The sequence below is a fragment of the Pteropus vampyrus genome, unplaced genomic scaffold (genome assembly GCF_000151845.1).
Source record: "Pteropus vampyrus isolate Shadow unplaced genomic scaffold, Pvam_2.0 Scaffold7, whole genome shotgun sequence".
In the NCBI taxonomy this organism is placed as follows: Eukaryota; Metazoa; Chordata; class Mammalia; order Chiroptera; family Pteropodidae; genus Pteropus; species Pteropus vampyrus.
Window position 1 is genome coordinate 12371208 of NW_011888788.1, and position 12082 is coordinate 12383289.

Sequence of the window (12082 nt, forward strand, 5' to 3'; positions counted from 1 at the left end):
CAAATCAGAGTATCTCCCTCTCCACCACAGATGATGTCTGAGGACTGACCTCACCTTCTTCTCATTTGCCTCATCAGCCAGTTGGAAGCTGATGTCTGGAATCTTCAGGTGCAGCACATCTTGTATCTGAGACTGTTCTGATTGAAGGTGAACAGGCTGTGAGCATCCATGTCCCACTAGGAGCACATGGTTGGTTTTGTTGTCCTGGCCACGTGTAGCTGGAGGTAGCCCAGCACCCAAATGTGGAGTGCACTGGTGACATAACATTGAGTTGAGACATACTTCTGCCTTCTTTGAGCTCTCGGATACAAAATCTATTGAAACAGTCTGTGAAGGGTGGTATATGGTGATAAGGGGGTTTGAAACAGAGGGATTTGACCTGTTCAGGGAGATCAGAGGATGCTTTCTTGCAAAAGTGGAAATTGAGCTCAGATCTGAAGGAAAGAGTTAAGAGGGAACGTGAAGGACAGAGATCAACAGGTAGAAGGAAGAGCCTTCCCTGTGGAGGGATGGGCCCAGTTATTCCAAGAGTAAAAGAAACACAGATTGGTGTACCTAGAGAGAGGAGGGTGAGCCATATCATAGAGGGCCTTTGTTTAAGGCTTCATAAGATCTGGTCCTTATCATAAATACTTTGAGGTTTTGCCAGATTGAAAAAGACAAAGAGTTAGGAGAGCTTCCAGTATGGCCAAGAGCATTCTTTTCATGATGGGTAATGAACTCTAAACTGGATAAGTAGGGAAGCGAAGAAAGAGAAGACTGATGGGAGAGAATGGAGGGGCCATGGACTTGTTGCCCTCATAAAATGGAAACATGGTCATAGTGAGATAACTCAAGAAGTGAGTCAGAAAGGTGGGGCATTGGCCGGATCTGCCTTGGTCTTTTGAGATGGTCTATTAGGAATTTCCTCCTGGAGACCTAGAGCTGGGAAGGGAGGTGGTGTTGGGAGGTATACATGGGGGATCCCTGAGGAGTTAGCACCTAAAAAGAGGGGGAAATGTGAGGCAGGGAAGGAGATTTGAGCAGGAATCCATTTGTTTGGCCAACTGAAGCTTGGGACAATTTTTATATTTTGCATATTTTTCTCTTAATATTATAAAAATATAAATATACCTCTATTCATTCACATATTATTCTTGACTATTATTTTTTCCCTGAGGGGGATTCTTTTAAAAAACACTTTGGAGATAACGCCAAACTCAAAAATGGTGAAAAGTAAAAACATTACAAGGAGCACCCACATACCCTTTACCTAGATTCATCCATTGTTAACATTTTACATCATTAGCTTTACCTTTCACTCACTCTTTCTGGATAAGTAGGTATGTAGGCAGATGAACAGATAAATACAGGTATCCTCCAATCTTCAAAAGTTTGCTTTACATCACTTAGCTTTTATGAAAGACCTACATTAGTACCCGTTTTTACTAATTGAAGGAAATCCCAAGAAGATTTTCGCTTTTATGAAAAAACAATAAACCGATAGTGTCTATTGTTTGTTTTGTATGAGAAGTCGTATAAGCAATGCACACCCGGAGCAGTGAGAGTGGCCCTGCCAAGCTCCTTCCCTGGAAACTACATTCAGCATCTCTACATCAAGCCACTATAGCTTCGAACTATGTCTATGAGCATCTGTGCTCCATCTCCATTTATTCTGTGCATCATTAGCAAGACATATCCTAAAGTAATTGCTTCTTTGCTTTATGCCACTTTGGCTAACAAAAGGTTTCATAAGAACATTCTACTTAGATGATAGATGATAGATAGATAGATAGATAGATAGATAGATAGTTAGACAGACAGACAGACAGACAGAAAGATAGATAGATGATAGAGTCTCTGAACCATTTGAGATAAATTACCTACAACATTGTTCTCTACTTCTTAATATTTCAGGATGCATTTCCTAAGAACAGGTATATTCTCTTCTATAACCATGGTGGAGTTGTCCACCTGTGAACGTACATTTCTGTTGTAGCATTAGTTTTTCCTTCCAGTACTGAATCCAGTCTAAAGTATAATACTACATGTAGTTGTCATGTTTATTTAGCCTCCTTAATCCTAAAAACTGCCATATATTTTGGACTATCATTTTCAATATTCCAGCATTTGCTTAGTTATCTCCCTATTGTGTAGAATTATTGGAGCAAAGGCTATGAACATTTAAGTTTTTTTTATAGTACAGTCTGTCATGTTTTCCCCCAAACAGCTACCAGTTTTTGTTATGTGTACTATCTGACTGTATCTGTCTGTCTTATCACACATCTTACAGCAATGGGTATTACCACATCTTTGTTGGTGATATCCATTTAGCAGATGTAAAATGAAATGATACCTTACCCTTAATCTGCTTAGCATTTCTTTTTATATAGGCGTATTTTCCCTTCAGCCTTTGTTCCTCTTGTCCATACCTTTTGCTGAGGTTTGGCCTTGAAAGCAGAAACTGTTTTGTTTGTTTGTTTTTTCATTCCCACCCAAACACCTAGCAGAGTGTTACAGAATAAGTGTTTTCGATAGATGGAAAATATCCTTAAAACCTATTTTTTAAAAATAGTAGTGATATAAGGAGGAGGTCAGTGGCTATTCTGAATGAAACAAAAGAAGCAACACAAACATCAAAAACCAGACACATTTCCGTTTTAATTTTCTCCAGCAGCATCTGGCCCCCTGGTGGCAGTTTGTTGTAATTGCAAGCAAAATGAGAGAAAATAGAGACATAACCCATAGATATTGCTTTGACAGAAGTGTTACCTATGAAGTTAAAGATATTTTTTTAAAATTCTCATTTGTCAAACAGGTTTTTGAATTTTCATCTCTTTCTTTAAATTCTGTGTCATTTGTTTCCCCAGAATCATTGAAAAGAGATGTCAAGGAAAATAGAAATTATGTGGTTAGAGACTAGGGAGAGAGATTTGCCTCACAAAACTTCCTTGGTGGTTAATGAGGACTATTTGTTAAATAAATGCTATTTTTATTCATAGTATTCCAGAAAAATGCAGTTTGGACAACATAAAATCAACATCTCCAGGATGAAAGCTATTTCTCTTGGAACTGATAGACCCTGAAGGATGTTTCATGAACTTTCTAAGACTAATCCATTACCCACATCCTTACCCAGTTTCCTCCTGCAGGAAATATTTTAAATGTACCAGTCCAAAAAAGGAAAGAGATAACTAAGTGACTGATAACATGCTTATGTTGTGTGGCATTTATTTCTACAAGACTGAGTCGAAGGATATAAGAATTTTAAATTTTAATAAATGTTCTAAAATTATTTTCTCTTTCTCTCAAGTTCACAGAAATTTATGATTTTACCAGACTTTTATTAGATGCCTGCTCCATCATATTCTTGCTAGAACTGTGTTTTAAATCTTTTTATTTCTTATTAATCTAATGATTTGGTTGATAGACTAAAACTTTATTCTAAATTTTGCCCTTTTTAATTGGTAAATTTGCTAAATGTCAACTAATAATGAAGTTAAAAATAAGTAAAATATACTACCTTTCAGGTGTACAACATTTCAATGTATGTGATGATCATAATACATTTGATCACCAAATCAAATACCCTTTACAAAATTAGAAAATATGGAAAACTAACTTTATGCAATTACAACATTAGATGGGATTACCAATCAGTGCTGCTCCAGGTGATAAAGTTACAACAGAGATAGGTGGCATATTTCTAATCAATAATTAAGGGTGAGTCAGATATCCAGGGCCATTTTAAGACTATCATGCTTAAAGCTGTTTATCAAGTACCACTTAGGTATTCAAATCTATATAATACAAGAGAGTTACAATGAAAAGATGATAATTGTGGAGATGAGTTCATTTCACTAAAAAATAAAACACGCTATTAACTCTTAGTTTTATTTTTTCTTATTATTTTAGTAATCTTAGCAGAAATACACAGAAAAAAAGTCAATTTTCTCTTTTTCTTCCCTTTCAAAATGACTCACAGGGATGTTAGTTTATTAAAACAATGTCAGTGTGCTTATTAATAACAGTATCAGTTGAGTTTTCATGTCATTAACATAAGTATTTTTTACAATTTTAAAATGCATATATCGCTTGTTCACATTTGGTGTATCGCATTAATCAATTTTGCAAATGCTTCATTAATGGTTTTCTTTTTAAAAACTTCAATGTCTTTTTACTTAAACAGAATAGCAATGTTTAATAGGATATTAAAATAGAAATTTTTGTCTCAAGTTTCCACCAAGGTCTCCATAGGCTTAAAATAAAACAAGAGATGTCAAATTCTCCCACATTTTATAGTGAGGTTCTATGCAAAAGAGCTGCTTGGTGATCCAGCCAACAGTCACCTCTTGGGTATAAAAGGGTTGTGACATTTTTTCCTCCCCATCTTTCACCAACAACTTGGAGAAGGGGTTTGGAGGTTTTGCTTGTTCTCATCTCCAGACTAGTGAAAAGGTCACTGTGGGAATCCTCCAAAAACTTGACATCTTGTGGAGATTGAGGGTAATAAACATATGAACTATAACTTTAAAGTCCCAGTTCTAGTCATATCTCTCTGTCAATACTCACACTTGAGGGCTACCTACTTCCTAATGAGGGGCCACTGCATATTTATCATCGTTAACCTATTTTATGGTTGCTGGCTTACAAATCCACAAAACATCTGGTCAGTGGGAAGTTGGATAGCAAAGCCGGCATATGCACTAATCATATTCAAGGTCACTACATTTAGGGTTGGCTAATTTGCATATAGTCAATCACAGCAAGGGTCTAGGCAGCAAGACGCTTGGGGGAACCAAGCACAGAGAAGTTTCTAATACAGAGAGTAAGAACCATGAGTACTCATAGCTTAATGGCACTTGTTCTCACTACAGGAGTGTTTGCCTAATGCTGGGTGGTCATGTTGCTGGCCAGAACCCTGGACTTCACTCACACAAGAGCTCTTCCTTATAAGACCCAATCCACAGTGATGGTGGTGGCAGACACCAGGGAGGGAGGGGGCATCCATGACTGCAAGGTGACTGATTGGCAAAACTCATCAAATTGAATAGTTGTAATTTAAGCATTTTATGACATAGAAATTTTACCTTAAAACATAAACAAATATTAATCTCTAGCTAATAATACTCATACTAAAGTGTTGAGGAGTGAAATGTACCAATATCTGCAACCTACTAATAAATGGATCAAGCAATAAGTAGACTGATATAAAGGTTTATGATAAAGGAAATAAAGAAAAGTGTCAACAATCGTAGAATATAGATGGTGGGTGTCTTGGTGCTCATTGTACGTATTTTTTTGTATGTTTGAAATTTTTGTAATAAAATGGTAGAAAAAATGTAAGTGAAGTAATTATTGTGGCAAATAAAGGATCTTGGACATACTACAGAGGAAATAAAAACAATTAATGATAAATAATACATTTGGTTATGCATAAATGTTTAGAAAAACAAATTATGAAAATTGACTCAAGAGGTAGAAAACTTGTCTAAATGGATAACTTAAAAAATGATTTTTAAAAAATATTAAGTATGATTTAAGTGGTTATCCCAGAGCGTGGAAGTATGAGCTGGGAGAGTTTTGAAGCCCATGAAGGAGATAAACCATGAAGGTGCATTGAAGATAGAAAAAGAAGTGAGTGTAAGAAACCTGACCATGTTACTAGTGTAGCTTCCTGGTCTGTAAGAAAGGTGACAATTCTAGCCTCACTTGATTACACTAAAAATTAAAACTGTGATTTTCCAATTTGTGTGTGCATTGCAGTCTACTGGGCAATGTGTTAACACACCAATTGCTGTGCCTCACCTCCAGAGTTTTTAATTTAGGTCTTGGGAAGGGGCAAAGAATTTCCATTTTTAAAAAGTTCCTAGGTATTGTTGTTACCATTGGCCCAGGTTCACAGTTTGAGAACAAATGCCCTAAAGAAACGATTGTGACTATTTTAGTCATTCACATCACATACACCTTCTCTTTTAATTCTCAACAACTCAATAAATAAACAGATAATTTGTTCAGGCAAATAATTACAGGCAGAGACTCAGAGATGAGAAAACCCACATAGGATTAATCTCCAAGGAGCATGTATATAATAATTTTGGTCATCTTATCTGCTTGATATCTTTCATTTCTATTAAAACATTATAATTTTCCCTCTTTTGAGGAGTACATATAATATCACTTATGTGGGAAGGTACTTGTTTTGTTCTTATCAGATATATATATCTTTAAGAGGTTCTATTTTATATTAAAATAATAATCAGTCATATTAAGGATTTTAAAAAGCATTTCGAGAGGCCATAATTAGTTTTGAAGAGTATATATTTTTAAAATTGAGAAAATGGAAACATGCCCACTTATCTAATCTTTCATAAGTGCCACATGTAAGTGGAAGTCTGTATGCATGTTATACAAACACATACAATATATCGTAAGCAGGGGGCCTCCCTATATGTTTTCTTTTTCATATCTTAATTTGGAGATTTAAAAAATGTTAAATGTGGTGCCTTTTCCCCCATCCCCAACCGCTGTCTCAATGAACAGACAAACAGAAAGAAGACAATGGTCACTGCTGACAATTGAATTAGTAGCTGGGAAGATGAAATATAAAGCAGAAAAAATAATACAGAAATAGAAATCATGAAGGGAAAAAAAGATTTGGAGGCCAGATCTAGGAGACCTAAGTGAGACTAATAGGCATTCCAGATGGAGTAGATGGAACAGATGGAAGGGAGTTAATCACGCACATAATTGAAAATTTGCTCGTTTGTCAGAAGACTTGGTTTGCAGATAAAAGTGCTCACGGAGTTCCAGAAGTGATTAATGAAAAAAAAACGCACACTTCAGCACATCCTGGAAAAATTATGAATTAATGATAAATAGTAAAATGTTACTTTTCCAAGCAGAGGAAAAAGAGTAACGTCAACATCTAACTGTGGCTTCGGTCCTGATATAGGCCCATCTCATAGTCCCTCTGTTTCTGGAACTTTCAGAATCTAGAAGAGAAGGAAATTTCTCTTCTCCTTGGCTTCACTCTGTGTGGTGGATTAAAAAAAGCTGCCGATTCTTTGTCACTCTCTTTTGACAGGTGGACTTTGTTTTCTCCCCCTAGAATCTGGACTGGCCCAGAGGCTGCTTAACCAGTAGAGTGTGACAGAGTGATGCTGTGCCTGTTCCAGGCTTTGTCTGTAAGAGGACTAGCTACTCTGCTTCCTGCTCCTTAGAGGGCTTATACTTGGGATAGCCTGTGAGGATGCCCAAGCCACCTGGAGAGGCCGCTAGTCAGCTTTCCTGTTGGTTTGAAGAATATATCCAACAGATTGATTAGATTCTAGGCAAGATAATGAGTGGCCAGAATCAGGATCCTCTTTAGTAGACTAGGAGTGAAATTTCTAAAATAAAATTCAATAATCCTATCAAATTTTACTTCCTTCATTACCTAAGTGGGACTCCTTAAAGGAGGTATCCAATAGATTCTCTATACACAGAGAATTGCCTCCTCTTCCTAGAAAATCCTTTATAATGGAATTAAGCATAGTTTGTGTGTGTGTGTGTGTGTGTGTGTGTGTGTGTGTGTGTGTACTCCTCTGGAGCCCTTGTGATAGCATTTAATCTTCTTCAGATCTAAATCTTCTGTCTGGGTATTATGAAATGTAGTTTTGGGGCAAACAGCAAGAGATGCTCCTGCTTGTCTAAGACAAAAGAGACCATTGGATTATTAGACCATGAAATGTCAGGAGTTATTAGCTGAATGATTGTACAAGTATTGTTACCATAATGATACCTTAAAAAAAAACCAGGAAGGACATGGATCCTATTGGAATCTTGTGTTAGTCATGGCATGTCTTTTATTTTCTGTATTCCGATGCTTTGATATCTGGGGTCTTGCTTACCCTTCCAGTGCTAAGCCAATTCCTAGAGATAGTAAACAACTCACACGTGAGCATGCTTTTCAAATATAAACAAACCAATCCAGAGCCCACAGCCCTACTACCTCCTTTATCAGGCTCTTGTACTCAGGACCACTATCCATCTGCTTAATCATTCCAGAGCCAGATAATAGACAACCAGGGACATCCCCTATGTTCCAGAGCCCACTGAAATTATTCAAACCATCCAATTCTAAACCTGCTTACCTTGCCTCTCCATTTCTTCCTGTGGAAGCCACAGTAAAGGCTCTTTCCCACGGTTCTCTCTCTCTCCTTCTCTGCCTATGACCAACTTCATTTTTTCTTCTTTGGTCCCCCATGATGTGACATGTCACCTCCTCTTAGGAACTGTGAGTAGTAAACTATCTTTTCAATGACAATTGTCTCCTGATATGTTGTCGTTTCTATGTCTCAAATTTTCCATTAATACACTATAATTTAAAACAAGCCTCTAGATATTGGAGCCAGGCTTTACTTTCTTCGGGATGTTTAAAGATATTTATCTTAGTGATTGATCATGCTGATGGGACAGCTCTGTCACTGATCATTTTATCACTATACAAACATGTTTAAAGTAATCTGTGGTGAGTTATATTTTTCAAAGATGGTGCAACACTATCTTTCATATAACATGCTCTTTCCACTTATTTTCTCCCCTGAATCTTGTGATTATGGCAGAACTAATAGCAAGGCTAGGTAATAAAAGGCAGTATAGCTTCTGCCGAGTTCTTTTGTGGAACATTCACTCCAAAAACCCATCTACCATACTGTGAATGAGCTCAAGTAGCCCATGCAGAAGACTATGTGCAGAGTAACTAAAGCTTTCAGCCCACCACCTTGGCTGAGCTCCCAGCCAACAGAAAGAACCACTTTGTCAGCCCCATGAGTGTGCCATCTTGGAATCGAATCCTACTGTCCCCAGGTGAGCTATCCCAGATGAAGCTGAGTGGAGCAGAGGTGAGCAGTCCTTGCTGAGCTCTGCCAAAATTGTAGATTCATGAGCTCAATAATATTTGTTGTTTTAAGTCACTGAGCTTTGGGGGTAGTTTATAATGTAGCATTATATAACTGAAAAGCCACCCCATCAGAAAGTCTCCTTTCAGCCCACACTAAAATATACCCGAAGTTTATGGAAACTGCCAGCATATCTGGGCCTGGGGCTGAGGCAGATTTGCTAAATCGGAAACGCAGTCCCAGAGATTCTGATTTAGTTTGTGGTGGATCCTAATGAGCATCCAGATGATCCTAATTTGCTTGCACCTAGAACAATTACATTAGAAACTGTGAGGTTGGGACTTGGACATCTGTATATTTTCAAACTCCTCAGGTGGCTCAAATGTATAGCCAAAGATGAGAAACTTGTAACTAAAAAAAGTCAGAGCAGTGCTTATCAAACTTTAGTATGCATACCAATCACCAGGGGATCTTGTTAACAATGTAAATTATGATTTAATAATCCTGAAGTGGGATCCCAGGTCTATCTATCTAGTTTTCATGGGATGCTGATGCTGCTGGTCCCAGGACCACACATGGAGAAGCTGGGAATTAAAGCACTCATGAAAGAGTGAAGCAGAACTATCTAGGTAAAGTGTCCACTGAGGTATTAGCATCTGCCTGAGAGCCTCTCATTGGCCCTAGGGTAAGAAGGAGCAGGAATTGATGAGGGGCTAGGGAATTCAGTGTTTGCCAACTCAGAGGCTGCAGTGAATGGCCTCCTGGCTTCTGGGTTTAGAATCAAATAAAAACATCCCCATCATCTAGCACTAGGCTAGAGTCTATGATAATCTTAAATGAGCCAGGATATGATCTGCTGCAGGGGGCATTTAAGGAATTATACCTGTGGGTTCTGTGGTCCATATAGACTTTCTATGAGGGAGGAACTGGTCAAAGCCACAGAGCTGGGCCTCCAGCTACTGATGTCTCTTCACTGGTAACCTCACTGAGAATCTTGGATTGAGAGGCTGGAAAACAGCTGCTTTCAAGTTCCAACAGCATCCAAAGAATGCCTGAGTAAATGGCCCTGTTTAGTTTTGCTCCAGGCTACGGATTAGAAGGCAAGTTGTTTTTTCCACAATGTCTTCAATTCCAGAGGAGCAAGAATCCAGATCAAAGTAAGTAATATTATCCACCAGGGGCCAGGTTATGACTCAGAGCTCAAACCAGCTTGTGGCCTGTTTTTTTTTGTTGTTGTTGTTGTTTGTTTGTTTTTTTAATGGCCCATAAGTGAAGACTGAGTTTACATTTATAAAGTTTATTAAACAAATAAATAAGTAAGTAAATAAATAAATAAATAAAAATGACTAACAAAAACCAAAGTTGAATATATGACAGAAACTATACGTGATCCACAAAGCCTAAAATATTTATTATCTAGCCCTTTACTGAAAATGTTTGGTAAGCTCTGTTCTAGATTAAAAACTAATGCCTTTCTCAACTGTCTTCCCTGCCACTAAAAGAACAGGAATCCTCCAGGCATATTTTTTTCAGGAGTAAACAGGAGATCTACCCATGAGAATTCTGAAATAATAACCGAACACACCATCATCCCTAAGTAATCTAGAAATAGAGATCTAGGAGAGAATAATTTCTGTTCTTTAAATGAAGAGGAAGCAAGAAGTGAATGCCTTTCATCATAATACAATTTTGTGTTTCTCAGTTCTTTTGTACATTCACTTTTCTTTACTCCTCTATTTTATAGTTCCTGTTTCCTCCTTCCTATTCTTCTGACATTTTAATTCAGGAAGCTCAGTTTTCTTTTTTATGCTGAAGCAATCATTTCTTTAAGAGGGAAAAAGGAATGAGGGAAAAGTACTCTTTAACAAAATTAGGTCGCTTCCTATGAAACTTTGTCCTGAAGAAGAGAAGGATCCAGGAAACCAATTTTATCAATCAGGATAAACTAGCTATTATAACAAATATCCCCCAATTGATCATGGCTCACCACAGTAGAAATTTTTTTCTTGTTCATGAAAAATCAAATGTGGATGTTTCCAGTCAGACACTGTCTTCCTTGTCTGAGCAGTGTTTCAGGAATTTAGCATCCTTCTAGCTTGAGCACTGACAGTCTCAGGACATCGTGGAAAGGGTAGGGGGAAAGCATAAAGAAAGCACACCAGATACCCACCTAGGCTAGGTTGTGACATATATCACTTTTCCTCACATTCCATTGGCCAAAATGAGTCTCATGGCCCCACCTAACTGCAAGAGAGCCTGGGAAATGTAGTTTCTGGCTGGACAAATCTCATAATCTAATGTGTGAAAGAAGCCAGACATAAAATAGTAAATCTGGCATGATTTCATTTATATAAAGTTTAAAAATAGGTAAAACTAATTCTATTCTATTAGAAGTTTGGATGGTGGTTACTGTTAGGTGGGTAGTGAATGGAAGGGACATGAGGGGCCTTCTGGAGTTCTCATGTTCTTTTTCTTGAGTTGGTTTCTGAGGACATAGGTGTGTTCATTTTGTGAATACCCACTAGGCTGTGTTCTTAAGACTTTTGCACTTGTCTTTTTGTTGTACTTTATTTAAAAATTTTATATGTAAAAAAGCGATACTAGACAGAATGTTTGGGAAATAAAGAGAAAAATTAACCCCTAAACTCACTTTTAACTCTTTTACCATGTGTAAGGTACTTTATTTCTCTTAACCTCAGGTTTATCATGTGAAGTGAAGTAATAATAGTTAAAAGTGAAGTAATAATAGTTACCTTGCTTGAATTAAAAGTGAAGTAATAATAGTTACCTTGCTTGGATTTTATTGAAGATGATGGGGTCATGGAAGCAGCGCCTAGAGTACATTATAAAAGAGACTCTCAGCTGCTAGAGCCAGGCCATCTCTGTACAGAAGATGGTTGGGACAACACTACCAAGGTTCTACACAGCCAGAAAGGGAGGTAAGAATGAAGGGAATTCGAGGCAAATTTCTTTTGTAAGAATATTAACTCTGAAGACTTCAAGGATGACTCAGATTATGTAAGGATGCTAATAATCTATGGGGAGAGAAATATATAGCACATAGAAATAACAACTATAATATAAGAAAGTTTATAATATTATACTTCATATTTTATTTCACTTATGTGAGTTTAATTATGCACATTTGGCAAATATACACACGCAGAGAGCTCAGGAAGGGAGCATGGGTTAGAAGGTGTGCATCATCTGTTCCCAACTCC